The following is a 22,495-nucleotide window of genomic DNA, read 5'->3' on the forward strand; positions in this document are numbered from 1 at the left end:
GCATCAAAACAATTTTTAAGTTGTTATTCAACTCAAATCTTTACGGCATAAAATTTTTTTAAGTTCTACAGTGTTTTCGAATCATATTTTTTTCCATAATTTCAATTTTTCCTGATTCATACTTTACAAAATTTTAGTTTTTCGAGGATCGGTTTAAAGAAAAACTAAATAAGCTAGAATTGTGCCAGTATTCTTCAATCATTTATTCGATCAATTTTGGGGTGTGGAGTTAGTTTCCAAGATAAATAGGATATAAGGTCCACCCTAGTGTACATTTCGAAATAAAAACTCTAAATTTTTTGCATTCAAACTAATTGAACGCTCTGCTATCGCAGCACGTTGTACACTCGAGCAATTGGGCCCAAAAGTGTGAGCTCAACGACGATGTTTAGAGCCCTCTGCTACTACGCGAGTTAAACCGTTAGGATTTAGAGACCTAATCCGGTGACAACGAGCAGCTCAAACTAAATAGGATGGTGTGTAGCTCAATTAAGCGCGTTTCTGGCCCGGGTTATGTTTTCAATTTCCGAACAGTACCCAACCCAGCCCGACTGCCATCGAAAATCAATCAGCAAATGCCAACGGTTGATCGGATTGAAACATGCCAATAGAGTCGTCGGACTACCGCTTTACCACTTTACAACCGGGGATTGGTCGGTCACACACAAGTAAAACATCAATGACGGCGGGAGGGAGGGAAAGTTCCAAGTCCCTCGTATCGAGGACCAGGTGGCCAACTGCCGGTTGCCTCGTATACCTTGTACCTTGTAGAAATGAAGTCATTAGTGATTAAAACTATAAACGCACCACTCACTCATTAGTTCTTGGATTGCCACCTTGTATAGCCGGGGTTTAACAGTCCATACAATTTAATCCCCCAAACACCCTGCCATTAGTGTTAATCGGCTGATTGGTTGGCCAGTCAGTCACAGTCAGTATCTATCTATTGGTCGAACGCCGATTGAAGGCGAAGAAAAGTCTAGCGTAGGTATGTTCATAACTGTTCGGCGATGTAACCGCGTCTCTCAAACTTACAATGGGTCTAGGTCCGGTGAGAGCGCCACACGCACGCACATGAAAGCTATGAATTAAGCCAAGCTACCGACATGTGCGTCTTCCTGTATGAACCATCCATTGACGATAAACAGGGCCTATGCCTACGAAAGGAGACGTATGAGTTCCATGAATTGGGCTGCAACTCACAGTATACTTCATTAGCAACGCGTACTGATTGTGGTGCATTTTACGAGAAAATCGATTTCCTCAATGGAAATCCCATCAATGCGTTATCGTTTTGTTATGCAACTGTACTTCAGCTAAAGTTGCATTGAAAACAAAAATTATACTCATGAAACTAATTGGTGGAGATTGTTATGAAAACTTCGGAAACTGTCAAATTTTGCTGATCCATCATTTTGAAGGTTTGTTAAATAATAACGCCTGAGATGTAAATTTAAGATTTGGAATGAAGTTCTACTCTGAGATGATCCAGGATTTCAAAATTTATCTCTGAAGTAAGATGCAAAATGTGTCTACCTTAATATGAACATTAGGGTGGCAGTATTTAGACAGTGTTTAGGTGATTCATGTCGAATTTCGAAAACCGTTCGTAACATTTTGAAGATTGGCCCAAAACTGAATTGTGCAAAGTTTTAGTTGATGTCTGGCTTAAAGCTTTAAAACGTTAAACATTTCGATTTATTACTTCAAAAAATCACCCAAGGAGGGACCAAAGGAAACCAAAGCTGTAAAAAAGCTTTTATAAAACATGCAAGATTGAAAATAGGCCTGAAAAATATTTTCGAATACTTGAAACGAACACATACATATAGGATCTCAGTGAAACTTCATGTTTCTTTGAAGCGATTCTTTTTAAGACTTTTTTTTCGTTTCGATTATAATCGTTTTAATACCTTTATATCATTCGCGACTTTATCAACGTTGCAGTTGGTGGATCGTCATTGAAAGATAAGTTTTTCAGTACAACTGTGTTCGATGTTTACTCTTGGGCTCGAATTCGCGGACATCGGCTCAGGAGACAACAGACTTGCCAACTGAGCTATATCACAAGCCTCTACTTGAGACTAAAGCGTACATCTTTCAAGGATACAATGGCTAGCATCTTACAAATGCTAACACCACCAACCCACAGAAAGAGTACTAACAGGTGTTAAATAAAAAATGAGAATTGTTTCAATCACATATAAAAAAATTGTTATTTTTTTTTCATCCATTTCAGTATTTTTTATTAATAACATAATGTATTTTCTTCAAAAAAAATGTCAGTGAATGTTTGAGTAAGGGCCGTGGTCTGATGTTTGACGCAACTTTGTCGCGATGCTCTCACAAGAACGTTGTACGGCACTTACGTCCATTTTTTTTTTGAAACAAGAAGAAGCAGTCTTTATTTGTTGACATTTTCCGGATACAATTCCGGATTCTTGTAGTCAGTTGCTTCGTGTCCTTGGCCCTCCAATTGTTTTTATACACTAGGGCACTGAGAGAGCCAATAAAATCCTCTATTGGGCGGCACTGGGGCAAGTTTGTTGGGTTACGATCTTTCGGCACGAACGGTATCTTTTTCTCCTCAAGGTACGCCAGCCAGCCAGAACGAATGACGTCCCGCGGTATTTTTTGGTCATCCACCGACACTGTGATTTAACCGTCTCAATCTGCTCCTCCGTGTACTCCGGCGACCTCGTCTTCTTCCTGCAGACGATTCCTTCCATTTTGAGGGTACGATGGATCAATACGTGGGAGCAGCCATATTTTCGACCGGGCGTCACGCAGGCTGGTTGCGTCCTTGTTGTCAAACAGCTTCTTTAACGATGTCTTCCTCTGCTTCGTCATTATCGTCACCGGACGACCACTTCCGACCTTCCGCTCTACGTTGAGGGAACCCAAGATACGATATACCGTACTGACAGGTACATTTTCTTACTTAAAATGTGTCACCGTGAACATTTTTCCTTGCTGGAAATGCGTTTCGTAGAATCGTACAATGCGTTCGTGGAGCACGTGCTGTTTCGACGCCATCTTTGCTTTGACTAAATTCAAACTAGCAAAACCAAACACGCCTATTTTTTCTAGGGAGCCCAAAGAGCAATTTTCTTGGAGAAAGAAAATTTTACGCTCTTTATTTGAGTTACTGAAAGGTATTGAAAACATTCTCATTTTTTATTTAACACCCGTTATGTATGCCGTGACCGGGACTCGATCTCATGACCTCTGGGTTAGAAGACTTGAGCGCTATCCTCTAGTCCACGGTCGGCGGCCAAATTTGACATTGTAATCAGTGCTCGAAACAGTCACCTTCATTAACAGAAAACGGGTTTAATGTGAGAGAAAAAACTCTCCCTTTCATCTTCTTTGGCAGTCGATGAAATAATCCCCGTTTGGAGAGAGTGAGCTTCTTGTTGACTGTGAATGTTTTCACTTTTGTTTCACCATTCGTTTCACACTCATTCGTTCCACAAAGTCGTGACAGGATCGAACGTTCAAAAATCATTTAATTGAATCCTCTTTGAATGTGTGAGCCAATCATATTCGCTTGTGCTACTTTGCATGTACCGATAAAAATGATCAAAATTAATAGAGGTTAATGGTAAAAGATAGACACTTGATGTCTTCGAGACAATTTATCTACGCAACAAAAACTTTCGTATTCTATTGAAAAACATCTTAAAAATTCATCTCGAAGGGAAAAATGCCTATTTTTAATCAACTTATAGAATTCGGCTGAGTTCGTACATTTTTATTAATGGATTCACTTTTCAATGTTATTAGCTGTCAGACGATGTAGGCGCACGAAACATTAATTTTCATTAGTTGAATTGCAAACTGAGGCGTTTTCACCTAGAAAAAGTCAATAAATAAATAACAAATCACAACAACAGAAATAACTCAATAGTGATTGAATGTATACAAATCCACTAATGCAATCTAATGTTTCGTTTTTACATCATAGAAAAGCTGATAACTTGAATAATTGAATCAATTAATAAAAAATACTCTTGAAGTAATAATTGGGGGCATTGAATTGGTATAAATTCTTCTTGTCTCTATAATGTTCAACAAAGTTGGGTGTTTTAGCAATTTGAACATTTTTATCAATACACTAATTTTCTGAAACTTATCTAAAAAATAAATTATTTAACCCTCTAGTGCCAAACCCGCCTTAAGACGGGCTCTACTAAACTCGCTGTAAAACCAATTTTTTTTCTACAATAATTTTTATTTACTTTTTTCGCAGTATCTTTCTAAATATGGTCAGCTAACAAACCCTACTAATGCAAATGGTTTGACAAGCAGTTGTCACAAGCAACAGCTAAGAAAAGCTTGAAAATATAAGAAAACTAAGAATCGACCTATTTTTCGAAAAATGATTAAGTATAGTTTATTTTGAATTTACGAGGACAAATTATATATATTATTGGGTGTCTACTTTTAACAACCACACTCATATTTTTTTGAAGAGTTTTTTGGTTTATTTTATGATTTTAGGAAGTTTCCATACAAGCTCTACGGAAGATGCTGGCAAAATATGGCTGCTGTGTACTGGACGACGAAATGTATATAAAAGTTGATTTTAAGAAAATTCCGGGGTTGGAGTTTTTCATCGACAATAGCAAGTTCGATGTGGACCACAAATTAAAGCAGAAGAAAATGTAGAAGTTCGTCTCCAAATATCTCATTCAGCAGGCCATCTTCTTTTGCGACCTTCCGTGACAAAGGGCACAGTAAATGGTGAGATCTACAAATCTCAGTGTTTTTTGGGCGTTCTTGCAGCAGCACGATGAAGCTTCGCTATTTTGGCCAGATTTGGCATCATGCCACTATTCTAAAAGTGTTCTGGAGTGGTATGAGGCCACTTCTGTCCATTTTGTTCCAAAGGACATGAATCTGCCAAACTCTCCGGAGCTGAATTGATGAAATAAAAAACTAAGAAAAACCTTACTTTGACTGCAAGGGTTTAAAGAACAAAACTGTCTATATTATCCTGGAAAAAAATGATTGGCTTACACATTTCAACTTTCTTATTTAAATTTTCCGTAGACTTGAGTACACAAATATTTATGATTCGAACTATTTGTAAATTTTAAAGAGAAGTCTGGTGGACTTTCCTTTTCAAATATAGTGAAAGTTATCAAAACAATAAAAATCGCATTAAGTAAACACTTCTTCGGATTTTAAATTTGATCTAATATCTCCCTTAAATCTTATGCATTGTGTCGCATATAACAATGATACATGTTGGAAACTTCCGGTTGAAAAATCAGAGAGATTTTAATAATTGCTAAATGCTTTAATAATTTTGTTACACCGCAAATTGGCTGTAAGATTTTTGGATTTGTGACGTATTCTACAAAATCACAATTTTTGGAAACTCCCCGATTAAAAAAAAAAATAATCTTCTTTTCACTACTTTTCATCATTTGCTCTTATAAAATACATTTTAAATATTCAGAATATAGTTCAAAATTTTAGTGGTCGTTTAATGTCTTCAAAATACTTCAAAAAAGAATCTAGTACCAATTTAAATAACTTGTGTATCATCAAAAAGTTATATCATACCGTCAAAAATTCGTTGAGACCAGCATACCTGAAAAATGGAAGAAAAGGCTTCAATTAGTTATAATTTTAAGAGATTGAAATTGAATTTAAAGATGAATCAAATCGAAAGGGAATGAAATTTAATTGGTGTTTTACATATATAACTACACATAAATTTAAAACTAAGAATCCTAATCCCAATCCCAATCCTAAGACATGGCACAACTTGTGCCTTGTCTTAGGATTGGGAAAAGTCCGGCCCGGTTGCCCAGATTTCATTGAAAAAATCCCGGCTTTATTCACTGTCTTTGGCAAATCATACGAAAAAAAAAACAAATTTTGTTGTTAAAAGATTTTATTTATGCGTTCAAAACGAAACTTGCTGAGTTCTATACAAATAATCATACAGGATTTTTGGTAGCCTAATAAACGATTTCCAATCTGCTGATAAGTGTTGATAAATGAAAAAGTTTCAGGATTTTTTTCATAATTTTTATTGGGTAATTCTTGGGTTTTGACAAAATTTGCTAGGATATTACTCGGTTTTTGGTCGATAATTACGATACAAAATACCCGGATCTGGCGAGGTTCTGAAAAAAATCTGGCAACATTTTTCTAGAATGTTTAATGTCCATGCCTTCAAATCCACATTTGTTGAAAAAAAAAAATAGAAATAAAAATAGAAATAAGAATTCTGTTTTGTTCAATTTGCAAAGTGTTCCGGAAGTTCCGGAAGTTCCGGAAGTCCGGAAGCACTCTTTTTTCATTAAGCTGGAATCCACAATCCAATATTTTTAAAATGTTCTTTTTGTAATTTATTTTGGAAATGAAAAAAAGCAAAATTTAAATTGAAACTTTTTTTATCTATTATATTTGTTTGAATCTGTTTCTAACACTTCATTAAAATCATGTATGTTGTATGTATGTTGGTAATCCACCATGGGTGCACGGATTCACCGCAGTTTCTGCCAAAGTATGTGCTCACATGCATTCTTTAGATTATTATGTTCGACAATTCTCCAATGCAGCGCGTACACCATACCCGGACCCCATGGCTTCGTATGAACTGTTATGGAGTGAATGTATGGCCAAATTTGACATTGTAATCAGTGCTCGTCACAGTCACCTTCATTAACAGAAAACGGGTTTAATGTGAGAGAAAAAACTCTCCCTTTCATCTTCTTTGGCAGTCGATGAAATAATCCCCGTTTGGAGAGAGTGAGCTTCTTGTTGACTGTGAATGTTTTCACTTTTGTTTCACCATTCGTTTCACACTCATTCGTTCCACAAAGTCGTGACAGTATCGAACGTTCAAAAATCATTCAATTGAATCCTCTTTGAATGTGTGAGCCAATCATATTCGCCTGTGCTACTTTGCATGTACCGATAAACATGATCAAAATTAATAGAGGCTAAATGGTAAAAGATAGACACTTGATGTCTTCGAGACAATTTATCTACGCAACAAAAACTTTCGTATTCTATTGAAAAACATCGTAAAAATTCATCTAGAAGGGAAAAATGCCTATTTTCAATCAACTTATAGAATTCGGATGAGTTCGTACATTTTTATTAATGGATTCATTTTTCAATGTTATTAGCTGTCAGACGATGTAGGCGCACGAAACATTGATTTTCATTAGTTGAATTGCAAACTGAGGCGTTTTCACCTAGAAAAAGTCAATAAATAAATAATAAATCACAACAACAGAAATAACTCAATAGTGATTGAATGTATACAAATCAACTAAATGCAATCTAATGTTTCGTTTTTACATCATAGAAAAGCTGATAACTTGAATAATTGAATCAATTAATAAAAAATACTCTTGAAGTAATAATTGGGGGCATTGAATTGGTATAAATCATGGGTGGCTAAACCATGGCCCGCGGGCCACATGTGGCCCGCGAACAACTTTTTGTGGCCCGCGAAGCTCATTTTGGAAAAGCCATGTTCTAAGAATATACAGTAATACCTCGATATAAAGCAACGAAATTTTTTTTTGGCCTTTCGAAAGTGAAACTATGCGAATACAATTTTCAAAATCTAAAAAAATCAACATGGAGAATCGTTCGGCAATACTCAAAATCGATCATTTAGGCATTTATACTACTTTGGCTCTGCGGGCCTCATATAAGTTTACAGAAAAAGTTACCGTCACTGTATAAAAAAACAATTACAATAACAATTTTCATTATTGGTATGAAGAGCATTCAAGTGGACTCTAGTTTTTTTTTAAATTGAGGAGTTTGGATGGCCTTTGAAAGACATAAAGATCGTATTAAAATCGACTTCAACTAGAACCGGTTTGGTACTGACAAATCTTTCAGAAGAGTGACTTGTTTTTAGTCAAACTTGAAAAAGGTACAATGATTAAAAAAGACTCAAGTTCATTTTCATCCTGTTCAAAAGAGGCTTTCCGAATTCACTTGTCAAATCGAAATATTGAAAATTTTGGAAAGAGTAGGATTGAATTGAGGTTGATGATTTTTTATTTTTCTAGAGTTCGTTTAAAAATTATTCTTTAAATGTCAAAAGCCTGTGAACGCTACTTTTTTTCAACAATACCATTCTGCGTTTTTTTTTTTTAAATTTGTCTATCGAATTTTTGTAAGGAAAGCGGTTAACTTGAAAACTTTGGAAAACGAGCGGTCATTTTTCATATTTGGAGACCTTAAAATCGACTTTATGTCCATTGTAGTCACGCATTTGACATTTCTGGGATGAATGAACCGATTTTTAAATTTCAAATTTTTTTCAAGGAATTGACGTACATACATAAAAAGTTGGGAGGGATAGGAAAATTCATTTCGTGTTGCGTAATATACTATTTTGCAAATGGAGGAAAATTTGTTAAAATAAGCAAGTAACAAAAACGACTTATTAAGATAAATCTATAATGAAGTTGACAGACATTTTTCAGCACGTATCCGGGCCAGAAAATCCGGACTTTTTTTTATCTCAAAACCTAGTAAAATCCAGGTATTTGATTTCAAAATTTTCGACCAAAGCACCAGGCAATATCAATAGCAATTCAAAGGCAATAATAAAACTTGAAAACAATGTCCATCAACAATTATCAGCAGATTATAAATCGTATTTTAAGCTTCCACAAAACCTTTATTATTTTAAACTCACTCAAAAATTATCGTTTCGGATGCATGAATAAAAAAAATCACAATAAAATTTGTTTTTTATGTTCGTTTTGGTAAAAAAGGTGGGTAAATACGAGGATTTTTCAATGAAATCCGGGCAACTGAATGGGACCGGACTTTTGCCAAATTTTGTATTGGATATCCGGGCAAACCCGGATAAAACCATCTGACAAACTTAATGTTTACGCGATGTAACCTAGGCAAATGTTTTCAAAGCGTTTTCAAAAATCTGTTTTTTTTAATATTCCAGAACAATTTGTTAATTTTTGGCCCGCCATCTAATCTCATTTCTGAAATTTGGCCCGCCTGTTGAAAATGTTGGCCACCTAGGGTATAAATTCTTCTTGTCTCTATAATGTTCAACAAAGTTGGGTGTTTTAGCAATTTGAACATTTTTATCAATACACTAATTTTCTGAAACTTATCTAAAAAATAAATTATTTAACCCTCTAGTGCCAAACCCGCCTTAAGACGGGCTCTACTAAACTCGCTGTAAAACCAATTTTTTTTCTACAATAATTTTTATTTACTTTTTTCGCAGTATCTTTCTAAATATGGTCAGCTAACAAACCCTACTAATGCAAATGGTTTGACAAGCAGTTGTCACAAGCAACAGCTAAGAAAAGCTTGAAAATATAAGAAAACTAAGAATCGACCTATTTTTCGAAAAATGATTTTGATAGGCTTTTGTGAATTTTTCAGCGAAAAAAAAATGGGTTCTAGAGGATTAACAAAAACTGAAAAATTCTCATTTTATTTTATTGCTTATAACTTTTTCTGTTTTTTCATTCGATTTCTGTGATGTTCTTGACATTTTTTTTCAATTGCACGATCTACATATCTATAAAATGAATCAAGTGTATACACGAAGTATTTTTAAAACATTTTTATCTTTCTTCTATGTAAATCAATCATTTAGTTTTAAATAGAATATGAAAGATCTTATTGCGTAAATAAATTCTCTCAAAGACATCAAGTTTCTATCGTTTACCGTTTAGCCGCTATTAATTTGATAGTTTTGCGCCGGGAACAACGCGTAAGTTCAACTTTTCTCGAACGGATTCCATTCATTCAAAATCGAAATGACTGAATTTGCATCGAAGTTCACAGTTATGTCTTCGAAGTGACTGTGACCGTAGGCTAAAACGAATGGGAAGATGAGCGAAAGAAAGTTGTAAACGCTGTCAGTCAGAGAGAGCTTTTTGAGTGAGCGAAGGCAATGAAGGAAACAAAAACGGAAGACTCTGAATGGAGAGAAATTTCACATTCACGCAAAGCTGTCGATAGTTTTAAGCACTGATTGTGATTCCATCAACATGGCGTTAGTAACGGTCTAGGCTTCCAGTTTGCAACCAACATGGCGTAAGTCAATTCAATGCTTAATAGCTCTATTATGGTTAGATAAATGCTTAGATGTCAGTTTTATAACGGTTTTATGAGAGCCATATAAACAGCTAAAATTTGACGTTTCTCTCGCAAGCCTACCAAATATACGTGTAGGATGAGTTCCTTATTTCTGAGTTGTTAATTATTAGAAGAGTAAATAAGGACAGACTTTTTTAATTGAAATAAATAAGGACTTAACTTTAAATGTTGTGAATGACTTAAAATCGCATAAACCCTCCAACATTTTTTTTTTAACTATTTGAGCCTTTCACTCAATAATCATATTGTTGAGATACTCTTACCATTTCCGGTCATTTGAGTATTTCAAAGATTTTAATATAATTTTTATTTAACTCAAAAACAACACACATGACTTATCAAAAATGTGTAAAAATGGGAATTAAAACTCAAATATTTATGTGCAATCTAGCCTGAGCGTGTCCTGTTTTGACATCTTGATCGAAAACTGTCACTTAATTTTTATTACGGTTTCAAAATCAAGCACTGCCGCGTGCCTTTATAAAACATGCAAAAAAAAAGCTTGAAACAAACTTCTTATTAAATGTTTTATTGGAGTTTTGATACAGCATTCAGAACTCTCTCTAAACAACTTAAACAGTTTATTAAATCAAAGCTTTATTGGCGTTTTCAGAACTACCTGAAAACAAGTTTTCTGTCTAAAATCGACTTTCTGAATTTTCTAGGACTTTGAAAATCAGCAGAGGGACCAAAGGAAACTAGAAAAATTGTAATTTCAATGTTAATGCCAAATAAAAATAAAATTTTGGTCAAAAATCGACTATTTGGTACTTCTGAAAATTGCAATCCCAGAAGGTCAAAATTTAAATTCCGATTTTTTCGATTTCCTGTGGTTCTGTTGTCTACAAAGCTCGATGAAATAAATTAAAAACTTTATGTGCAGGGTTATGAAACAATAATTGCCGATTTTGAATATAAGTTCGGTGGGATTTCATGAAAAATACACTGCGACAACTTTCTATAACCCCACCCCTATTTATCGCATTTCCTTTCAACAGCTATCTTGCAGATGTCAAGTACCAATGCGCATATGTTTGAGTATGGAAAACATAAACTAAGTATAGTTTATTTTGAATTTACGATGACAAATTATATATATTATTGGGTGTCTACTTTTAACAACCACACTGATATTTTTCATTTTTGTGAAGAGTTTTTTTTTGGTTTATTTAATGATTTTGGGAAGTTTAGATTTAGATTTAGGAATAACGGTCAGTTCATTTTTAAAAGACATACATCGTCTTAGACGGACTATGCTTTACAGGTTGAATAAATGTGAACATCTTAAAATAAACTGTTAAAAATATTAGTTTCTGCTAGAACCAACGACAGATTCAGATTGCCCAGAGAATTCCATACAAGCTCTATGGAAGATGCTGGCAAAATATGGGTGCTGTGTATTGGACGACAAAACATATATAAAAGTCGATTTTAAGCAAATTTCGGGGTTGGAGTTTTTCACCAACAAGAGCAAGTTCGATGTCGACCACAAATTAAAGCAGAAGAAAAGTTCTTCTCCAAATATCTCATTCGGCAGGCCATCTTCTTTTGCGACCTTTTGTGACAAAGGGCACAGTAAATGGCGAGATCTACAAATCTCAGTGTCTTTTTCCGTTCTTGCAGCAGCATGAAGAAGCTTCGCTATTTTGGCCAGATTTGGCATCATGCCACTATTCTAAAAGTGATCTGGAGTGGTATGAGGCCAGTTCTGTCCATTTTGTTCCAAAGGACATGAACCTGCCAAACTGCTGGAGCTGAATTAATGAAATAAAAAACTATGAAAAACCTTACTTTGACTGCAAGGGTTTAAGGAACAAAATTGTCTACATTATCCCGGAAAAATATCACACATTTCAGCTTTCTTACTAAACTTTTCCGTAGACTTGAGTAAACAAATGTTTATGGTTCAAGCTATTTGTAAATTTTGAAGAGAAGTCTGGTGGACTCCTTTTACCATAAATGCAATAGAAATGTTAAGGATAATTTGGATTTACAGTTCATTTCGTGTAGGAGCTCTAATTTCCTTTGAAAGTAAGATACATGTTTCAATGCAATATGTCAAATCTTAAAGGTTTGTCAATTAATACTGTTTGGGCGATGTCGTTTTTCACCTAAATTTTAAATGTAAGCATTTCCTTTTCAAATAGAGTGAAAGTTTTCAATACAATAAAGAATCCCATTATGTAAACACTTCTTCAGATTTTAAATTTGATCAAATATCTCCCATAAATTTAATGCATTGTGTCGCATATAACAATGATAAATATTGAAAACTCCCAGTTGAAAAATCAGAGAGATTTTACAATGCTTTGATAATTTTGTTACACCACAAATTGGCTGTAAGATTTTTAAATTTGTTACTTTTTCTACAAAATCACAACTTTTGGAAACTCCCCGATTAAAAAAAAAAAAAAATAATCTTCTTTTCATTATTTTTCATCAGACTCGAATGACCCGAGTGGTTAAAAGGTATCTAATAAATTATAATAATAGTTATTATTATTTTTCATCATTTGCTCTATTAAATTTTTTTTATATATACACAGTATATAGTTCAAAATTATAGTGGTAGTTTAATGTCTTCAAAATACTTCAAAAAAGAATCTAGTACCAGTTTGAATAACTTGTGTATCATCAAAAAATTATATCCTACCGTCGGAAATTGTAAGAGACCAGCATACCTGAAAAATGGAAGAAAAGGCTTCAATTAGTTATAATTTTTAAAAGATTGAAATTGAATTTAAAGATGAATCAAATCGAAAGGAAATGAAAATTTATTGGTACATTACACATATACATACATACATATTATACATATAACTATATATATATATATATATATATATATATATATATATATATATATATATATATATATATATATATATATATATAGAATAAGATTGGGAAAAGTCCGGCCCGGTTGCCCAGATTTCATTGAAAAAATCCCGGCATTATTTACTGTCTTTGGCAAATCATACGAAAAAAAAACAAATTTTGTTTTATTTATTTAGGTTTTATTTATGCGTTCAAAACGAAGCGTTTTGAACAAGTTTTATACAAATAATCAAACAGTATTTTTGATAGCCTTGTAAACGATTTAAAATCTGCTGATTCGTGTTGATTAATAAAATAATTTCAGGCTTTTTTCATGATTTTTGTTGAGTAATTCTTGGGTTTTTACAAAACTGGCTCGGATATTGCTCGGGTTTTTGTCGATAATTTCGATACAAATTGCCCGGATCTGGCCAGGTTTTTAGGTCATATTGCCCGGAGTTGTCCGGCCAGAATACGTTCTGAAAAAAATCTGGCAACTTTATTCTAGAACGTTTAAAGCCCATGCCTTCCAATCCAAATTTGTTGTAGAAAAAAAGAAATAATTAAGAAATAAAAATAGAAATAAGAAGCAGTTAACAAATCAATTTGCCGCCGCCCGTGGCGTAGAGAATAGCCTTCAAGTCTTCTAAGCCAGGGGGTATGAGATCGAATCCCGGTCACGGCATACATAGTACATTTCGATGGGTTGGTGGTTTTAGCATTTGTAAGATGCTAGTCACCATATTCTCGAAAGATATACGCTTAGTGTTAAGAAAAAAGGAATCTCTTCGAGGAAACATCATGTCATTCATTGAGATCCTGTATGTGTTTGTGTTCGTTTTTCATAAAAAAAAAAGAGCACTCTTTTTTACACAGCTGCCTGGAAGCACAATCCAGTATTTTATTAAATGTTCTTTTTGCTATTTATTTTGGAAATGAAAATAAAATATAAAGAAAGAAATTAATGAATGTTTTTCAATCCAACCTCTTTAGTTTTGAGAAAAAGTCTATTTAAACTGCTGGTGTTAAACCAATAAAAAAATTAAGGTAAATTTCAAATCAATATTTTTTTTTTAATTTTAAACTGTTACTTAAAAGAAAGCAAGATTTAAATTGAAACTTTTTTGATCAATTATGTTTGTTTGGATCTGTTTCTAACACTTGATTCAAATCATGAAACTTAAACGATTGATGCTTCAATAAAAGAGAAGAATCTTCAAAAAGGGAAAAATATGAGCTGAAAAAATTCAAATAACCAGTACCTATTTATATCGATAGATAAAGATAAAACCTTTTTCTTGAAGGCAGCATTCATTGATTTTGGATTTTGTTTTGCTACCCTATCATTCTGGCAAACCTTCCCCGAAGAGTGTATTCATTAATCATGCAATGTTTGCATGTAGCGGCAAACAGCTGCGAGTTAAAAAAAAAGGTTCGTAGGCCTGTCCCTGGAAATCTACCAAATTCTTTCGCTAGCCATCGTTGGGTTAACCTGGAGCTGACCTTTCCCTACATTCGAATAACAAAAGCCCACTGATTCGAGTCCAACTTTTCTTTTATCGTAGACGTTGAATGTTGAATTTTGAAGGGTTTCCTACCCTTGATTCAGTTGTAAACTACCGTTGTTAAAGTGTGCTTTTTTGTCATAATATAATGTCACGTGGTAATTTATGTCGTTCACTGACAGAAAAAAAACCTAGTGCTTATTCTCCATGCACTCGGCGAAGGACATGATTCAATTAGCATAAAAGTTTCCAAGTGGCTGTTAAAAAAGCCCTCCAAAGCATTGTGGTTTTGCTGATTTGATATTGTAGCCCTCAAGTGACACCATCGAGGAAAGTTTTTTTTCGGTGTCTTTCTTAGACAAAATGCCTACGATACGTACATATCAGGTTGAAGCACGTGCCTGCCTTACAAAAAACTTCCCTCGTCTTGTCTCTCAATGTTGCAAGTGGAGCTTAAGAGTTCACGATTGGAATCGACAAAAAAAATTAGACCAACCATATGCTCTCATAGTACAACCTAGTTATTTCCGATTTGGAAGGACCAGGAAATTCACTACTCGACACGTTCTAGCCGCACATATATTCACCACGCCATGCTCGCTCTTTGCGGGAACTTGATTTATTTCCATGCAAGTTCAAACTGCCCCAGCAAAGTCGATGTTGGGGCTTTGAGTTGCATACGAAAATACGAGAAAACTGGTCCACCGGTATTACACCATCAATGGTGAGACCTTTCCAAAAACGAACGACTCAGTGGGCAAACTAGTGCTATTTTCAACCTCACAGCAGCCCTCGGATCATTGCTAGTGGCTAGAATGCAAATCTGCTCCACAATTTGCTGTTCACCGGCTGCTGCTGCTGCTTTTCGAATCGATGGGTTTGCGGAGTTCCAGTTTGACGGGTTTCCCGTTTATGCGTAACGATTTGTCGGTGTGGAACCACCTTCTGGAAAGGAACCGGCGTTTCGCGCGATCAGCTGATTCGAGTAAAGTCGATCAGCTGGTGTTATATCAATGAAAAGGTGGGTTCGAACAGTGTTATGCTGAAATTCTCCTGAAGGGATGCATTTTTTTCTCGAATTTCGTCGCTTACTGCAGCATTGATGTCTTTTGAATCAAGTTGATGTTTAGGCTTGGGTTCGTCGCTTAAAACGGCAACGTGTATTTTTTTAAACATTGTTTGTTTTAATTGTACAATCTTTAATATTCGTATTTTAAGATAGTGTTTGGAGCTTATTCATAAACAGAGGTATCTTTGAAGTTTTCCGACGAACTACTCTTAAAAGCTACTTTCGAATCACTAACAATAGTGTTCACCAAGGATACTCAGCATAGATAACAAATCTTTAAACCTATATCAACTTTTATGCAATAATGCAATTGATCCAATGTCTACCGCCTTTCGGTATTTTTCAAACATGATTTTTCCTGTTTAACTTTTTCCTGTTTAGACTTCTTTATTATAGAAGATAAAATGAAAATAAAAAATGGTATGGTTTTCTACATTTTCAAGGTATTACAAGATATTTTTCTTTCATTTTTAATAAGTTATTTTCCCCAAATTCTGACTGTTTAAAAAATAGCAATGTTTTTTGGATTTTGAAAAATGGTGGGGAATCGTGAACCACCAAATCCATATTGACAAAATAACATGCAAAGTTTATGAGTTGACCCAAAACTGTGATTTCATAATTCATTTCGTTATTTTAAAGCAATTTCAGATGATGAAATAAAAAAGAGAGCTGTGTATGATCGAATATATTCCAAAACCTGGCTCGCGAACGTTTTGGCAAAATTCCTTATATAGATGGACAAAATATTTTTCATAACTCTTCATTTGGCATAAGAAAACTTTACAGATAGGGAAAACTATTTTAAGTTCAGAATGTGTATAAAAACATAAATATATAGGTGATTCAAGATGTGTGGCCCACGATTCCCCACAAGCTATGATTTGCAAATTGGTTGCGTTTATGTGACTTATTGATGTTTCATCAAAAATTCCTTTTCCACGTGAAAGATCAAGACAAAACTAAGATCATAAGCGTATGAGCTTATTTTTGTTATGAACTTTAGGTTCTCCATCGATGCAATTAGCGGGTGTATTTTTAATTATGAAAGTAAATTTTTCTAACTTTTTTTAGCTTGATAAATAAAAGAAGTTTATGATGCGTATTCAAGTCAACAACATATAGAAATATATGTTCACGCAAAACGACGACGATGACAGTTGGTTCGAGATTTTTATCTCAACACACATCTGAGATATTAAAAGTGGCCCACGTTTCCCCATGGCCCACGATACCCCACTCTCCCCTACTTAAAAAATTGGAGATAACCTGTCAAGTGGTTTTTGAGATAACGTCCAATACTGAAAATTCATTGGCAAAATTACTTGGGCAGGATCGAGAAAAATCCAGAAAAGTCCCAATGGGAGACTCAAAAACAGCTGGAAATAAACTTTTCAATCAAAGTTTACATGATAAAACGTTAAGAAGCCCTAGAGGACTAAATAGCGAGCTAGAATTTGAATCAAAGTGAAGATAATTGAATCCATAAAGGAACAGGAATGTGAGAGGTTTTTTCAAGCTCAATCGAAAAAATGATTAGAAGAAGTGATAAAAAAGTCAATTTTTTCTAACTGGTTAGTCTATCTGACGTATTATTACCCTGGCTTGACTTCATTTCTAAAAGGTAGAAAAGCTGCCCAACGATAAAATATACAAAATACCGTGTTCGAATCGTGCGCAAAATGTTTGAGCTGCTTTTGTGGAGATATGTATTTTGAAAAATTTCGTAATGCATAGCAAAACGAATTCTTTAGCGGTCACCTGGCAGTTTTCCAAACAAAAAAAAAACAAAATTTTAGTGAATCGAAACAAGGAGGAACAAAGTTTAAAGTTTGTTATTTGTTTTAACGATCAAACTTAACAAGTGGTATGAATAAAAGCAATACAGTAGAACCCCGCTTATCCGAGGTAGTTGAGGAAAGATCACCTCGGATAGTAAGGAGAATATTTATTTTATCCCATATTCCAATAGATAAGTATCTGGATTAGGGTTGCCAGATTTCGCGATTTTATCCGGGTTTGCCTGGATACTTATTACAAAATTTGGGAACAGTCCGGTCCGGCCCGGTTGTTCGGATTTCATTGAAAAATGCCTGAATTTTGCCCAGAACCAGTCATTTGGCAAATCAAACAAAAAAAAAACAAATTGTCCAGTTTTTGAAACAAGTTTTATAAAAATAATTATGGAAGGTTTTTGGAAACCTTAAAAACAATTGTAAAGTTTGATGAAGTTTTTTTTTAATTTTCTTTTATTTTTGTTGAGTAATTTTGGGATTTTTACAAAATTTTCCCGGATATTGTCGAGATTAATGGTCGTCAGTTTTGAAATCAAATGCCCGGATTTTTCCAGGTTTTTATGTAAAATTGAGCTTAAAAAATTCTGGCTACCTTAGCCTAAAATCTAAATGCACATGAGTATCTGTTTCCGCTTGGTCGAATCCAGCATAAGTGACATAGTGACCAATTAAGAACTAGCTAATAAGAAAACTTTGAATGTATGTTTACATAGACCTAGAATAAGTAAACCATTAAGACATTTACGTCAGATGGTTTTTTTTTTCATAAACAATAAACAATAAACAATAAAGCAAATTTTATGTTTAAATATCTAACAATTTATGAGAAAATGAATTTCAAATAAAAGCTGATTTCCGAATCCGGGCGAGCTTAAAGGGCATGTTATTGTTGTGGGCAATATTTCAGTAACACTTGCAGTATTTTTGTAAAGTTTAATTGAAAATGGTATAAATTCATGTTTTGCATACGTCAAAGCCGGAATTTTATCGAAAATATGCATATCAAAAGTTTTTTTTTGCATACAACATAGTTGGGGATTTTAATTTTATGGAAATATCTCGTTCAAACAATAATTTTAACAGATTAGTATTGAGCACTACTATTCTCATTGTAAGATTATTATTGAAGCCCACATTGTTTCAATGATAAAATGTATCAATTTTACATGGGTAACCTATTTATTTCTTTAAAAGACATTTAACATCCCAAGTGCGACCATGTGCGCGCTCGGCTAAAATCCCGAGTCGATGGTTAGTGACAGAGAAACAACATGGGCAAATGGGGTGGTTCGATAAAAAGATCCAGCAGTCGACCGATGGAACTCGACATGTACGCATACTGGAGCCTGTTTTGTCACGTTCACCGTGATGTAATTGGCTAACGCGCCGTTGTACTGAAGCGGAAATTACGGGTTCAAGTCTTGCTGGTGAGCCTACTTCCCATCACCTTTGAAAATGTGATCCCAAGTCACAATTTTAGCTTTATTATGGTCAGCATAACTTCCAAACATACAAAGCCTTTATAAAGCTTTTAAAAAACATGTAGATAAGCAATTTTTATTTATTTCGATTCTGTGAGTTCTCCGAAATTTTTTTAAATTTTTTTTTAGTAACCATAACAGTTGATGAATGATGTCCCAAGTAACAATTTGGGTTTTTTAATGTACTCCAGTCTAACTATGAATTCAAGTTTTAAAACCACGTTCGGTTATGTAAGAATCTATAAAAATCCAATACAACGCTTAGTAGCACAAAAAGGCCCTTCTGCAGTAGGTTCTGTAGAGCAAATTATAAAACCTTGGCAAGCCAACTCAACTTCTTAAGTTCTGTATGAATTTTGCTTATAAAACCTATTTATCATATTATTTTCATTTACAAATAATTCTGCTCCGGAGCTCGGTTTTCATTAATAATTTTTAAAACAAATGAATCTCATTCAAATAAACAAATCTGAAAGCAAAAATTTGTTGGTTATGAATCTGTAAAGAAATTTAATATTAATTTTTCATTCTGAATTCTCGTTACCTGCTTTAAATTTACTTGCGCTTCTAAGTTTACCGCAAATGTGTATTAAAAAATAACGATCAAATAACGGGCCTACAGTAAACTGCCATTTTAAGCAATAAAAACCCGATAAAATTGATAAAAAAAATATTAATTTTCTAGTAAAATTTTTTGTTGTAGTTGTTCAAGTTTTTTTTTTCTAAATTATTTCAGCCATTAGGATGTCGAGCTTTTTGAGAGCATGAATTAGAAGAGAATTACTTTCTAAAACAGAAAACTGTCGTTAAAAAATATACCATTATTTACAATGAAAATGGTCATAATATACGAAATAAATAATAGTCGTTACTGAACCCTTTAAAAACGATCTTGTTTTCTATAAACTACTAATAAAACTTTTAAATAACCTTTTTGTCTCATTAAAGTGTTTGGAATTTAAAAGGGTAGATTGAATGGGATTCTATAAACCGACAAAGTTATGTTGCTATCTACAAGTCTTTCCCATAAATCTGCGTTAGGCATGATGAGTTTCTTAAAATCTTTTTAAGGAATCTTAAAAATACAAAAGGTCTAGAGGCCCTCTAGATAATATCTTCGAAAAAATGTTACATATACCTTATAAATCTTTTCAGGTACAAGGGATGTTAACGGTGGAACATTGAATAATTATTGAATGAAATTTTCAAATACTTTTTTAAATTTTGTATTCAGTGTAACTTTATTTCACAACAATAAATTTTTCTTCTTATAGCACAATTACATTTTATTATTACATTTTAAAAATTAAACTTTCAAATAGTTTCACTTAAGATTTAAACTTGACTTTCACTTCAGCAACACAACACTTTTTCAGCCAATAATAGATAATTCCGTTGCAGTTCTATTTTCCAGACGTTCGGAGAGGTGAATTCGGTCCTTTTTTGTGCCCAGGAGAAGCGAAAACACACATTTAGTCAGTTTTTCACCGAGAACATTCTTTTGTTGACATTTTAGAAGATTGTCAGACGACTTACTTTTGTAAACCGATTGTCCGATCGAATAACTTTTAATAAACTTTTATAGCCTATAGAAGGTTTCGTTTCTTATAAAGGATTTATAGGCGCCACAATAAGTTATTTATTTACCTGTTTATAACCTAAACGACTTGCAATGACCTTATAAGAACACGAATGCTATAAATAAATTTGAAAGGGCTTTTATAGATCGAAACAGGTTTATAGGATGGTATTTTAAACCATATGCCATATCGATTATCATTTTCAAATATAATAATGTTTTATAAGGCCTTCAAAGGGTAAAATAAAAATAGATTTATTGTTGTTATATAAGTTGGACATTTTATACGCGTATAGATGTCCTGGAGGCCAGTTGTAAAAAGGTTGCCCATTAATAAGTTTTAAAACAATAAAAGATATAATAAATCTTTTATAAACTATCGTTAAAGAATTATTAAACCAAACTGGATTTTAAGTGTTTCTTGGGCGTTTTCATTATAGCATTATGATCTGGTAAAATTAATGGCAAAAAATCAATGTTCTAATCATATTATGAACATCTTTTCTATTGTCAGTCAAGATTTTAGGTAAAATGTGTATGAATAAAATAAATGCGCCTCGTCAAATCTTTAGAATATGGAAAATTTATGAAATATTTATTTTAATTTGAATAAATAAAATTAAATATACTTCACGAAAACTATATCTCACTAAATATAATTGCGAAACATCCAGCAATGAAAATGTGCCTGATTATTTTTTCAAATGCTTGACATTATGAATTTTGGGCCCTTCGCATTTTGTAAGCAACATGGCATCAGTCAATTCAATGCTTAATAGCTTTATTATGGTCATGAAAAAGGCTTTTTATAACGGTTTTAAAAGAGACATATGTATAAAAGGTTAAGTTTGACGTTTCTCTCGCAAGCTTACCAATTACACGTGTAGGATGAGTTCCTAATTTCTGAGTTGTTGGAAGCTACCTTGAAAAAAATTGGCGGCTTCCATTTAACTTCAAAATGGCTTGTAAATTGCTCACAATATGGGTATTTGGTGAAAGGGTTAAACTAGAAGAAAACGTATTTCGCTTTCTGACACCATCTTGAAATCCAAGACAGCAATTTCCACTTCATTTCAAAATGCTGTTAATCACTGAAAATTGCTTAAAATCTCCATAATGTAGGTATTAGATGGAAAAGCTAAGCTTGAAGAAGTCGAATCTCGCTATCTGATTTGAAATAAATATTCTCAAAACACTGATTTGAAAAAATAAATGCATTCTAGAATAAATGTAACATCAGATAAAAATTTATCGTGATTAATTATTAGGAAAATGATAATAGTTGATATTTATTATTCATCTTAATTTCATTTCTTTCCTCCATTTTCAACTGAAGCGTTGATTGAAAAATTATGCTGAAGTGTTTTGAATAAAAAAATATAGCGATTTTAAATATGAATATTTGGTTATGAAAAATATTAAAAATTTATGTTTTCAGAACACAAAAAAATTAGAACTGAAAAAAGTAGACCAATTGATTCAAAATATTTTTGATGATGATGCATGACCTAAAAAAGTTAAATTCAACATTTACTTGATTTCATTTTACAAATTTGTTAAACCTGCAAAATGTTTAGATTTATGTTTTAAAAATATCTTAAATTCAATTCGGTTTAAAACTTCTTTAAAAATCCGTTGAATGAGGAAAAGTTAAAAATTTAAGCTTCTTAAACTTTCTCAGAACTCAAAATGACTTGAAGTCTAGAGAAAAGTTGATGATGGATTTGAAATCTCGTTTTTAAATGTCATGTTTTTGTTTGAAAGTTTTGTTAAAAAAGTGCAAAACTTTCTAAAATAATTTTGACCTATTTTCAAAAGTCATTTCAGTAACAAATGCAGATACAAAAATTACAAATTTTGATTCAGGGAACCCAAATCAGTAAAAATCACGTTTTAAAATCATTGCATCTTAAACAAATGTAAATTTTGTGGCCTTGAATAATTTATCAACACCTTTTCAAATGTTTTTTTTTTTATTTGTTTCGTGATGCATATTTCATATCAGCAAAACATTTGTAAAGACAAAACCAATTTTTTAAAACCAAAATTTTTCGTAAAAAAGTAGAGGATGTTAGATTTTTGGATTTGTTTCTGTTGACCATCATGAGAGGTAA

General features: G+C 33.3%; 1 protein-coding gene across 4 annotated transcripts in view; it reads right to left on the bottom strand.

The window, feature by feature from the left end:
* Positions 1-22,495, bottom strand: part of LOC129744289 (putative uncharacterized protein DDB_G0291608) — a 438,626-nt gene that overhangs the window by 158,039 nt on the left and 258,092 nt on the right. The window lies entirely within an intron of this gene.

Source organism: Uranotaenia lowii, chromosome 2, assembly GCF_029784155.1.
Source record: "Uranotaenia lowii strain MFRU-FL chromosome 2, ASM2978415v1, whole genome shotgun sequence".
Classification (NCBI taxonomy): Eukaryota; Metazoa; Arthropoda; class Insecta; order Diptera; family Culicidae; genus Uranotaenia; species Uranotaenia lowii.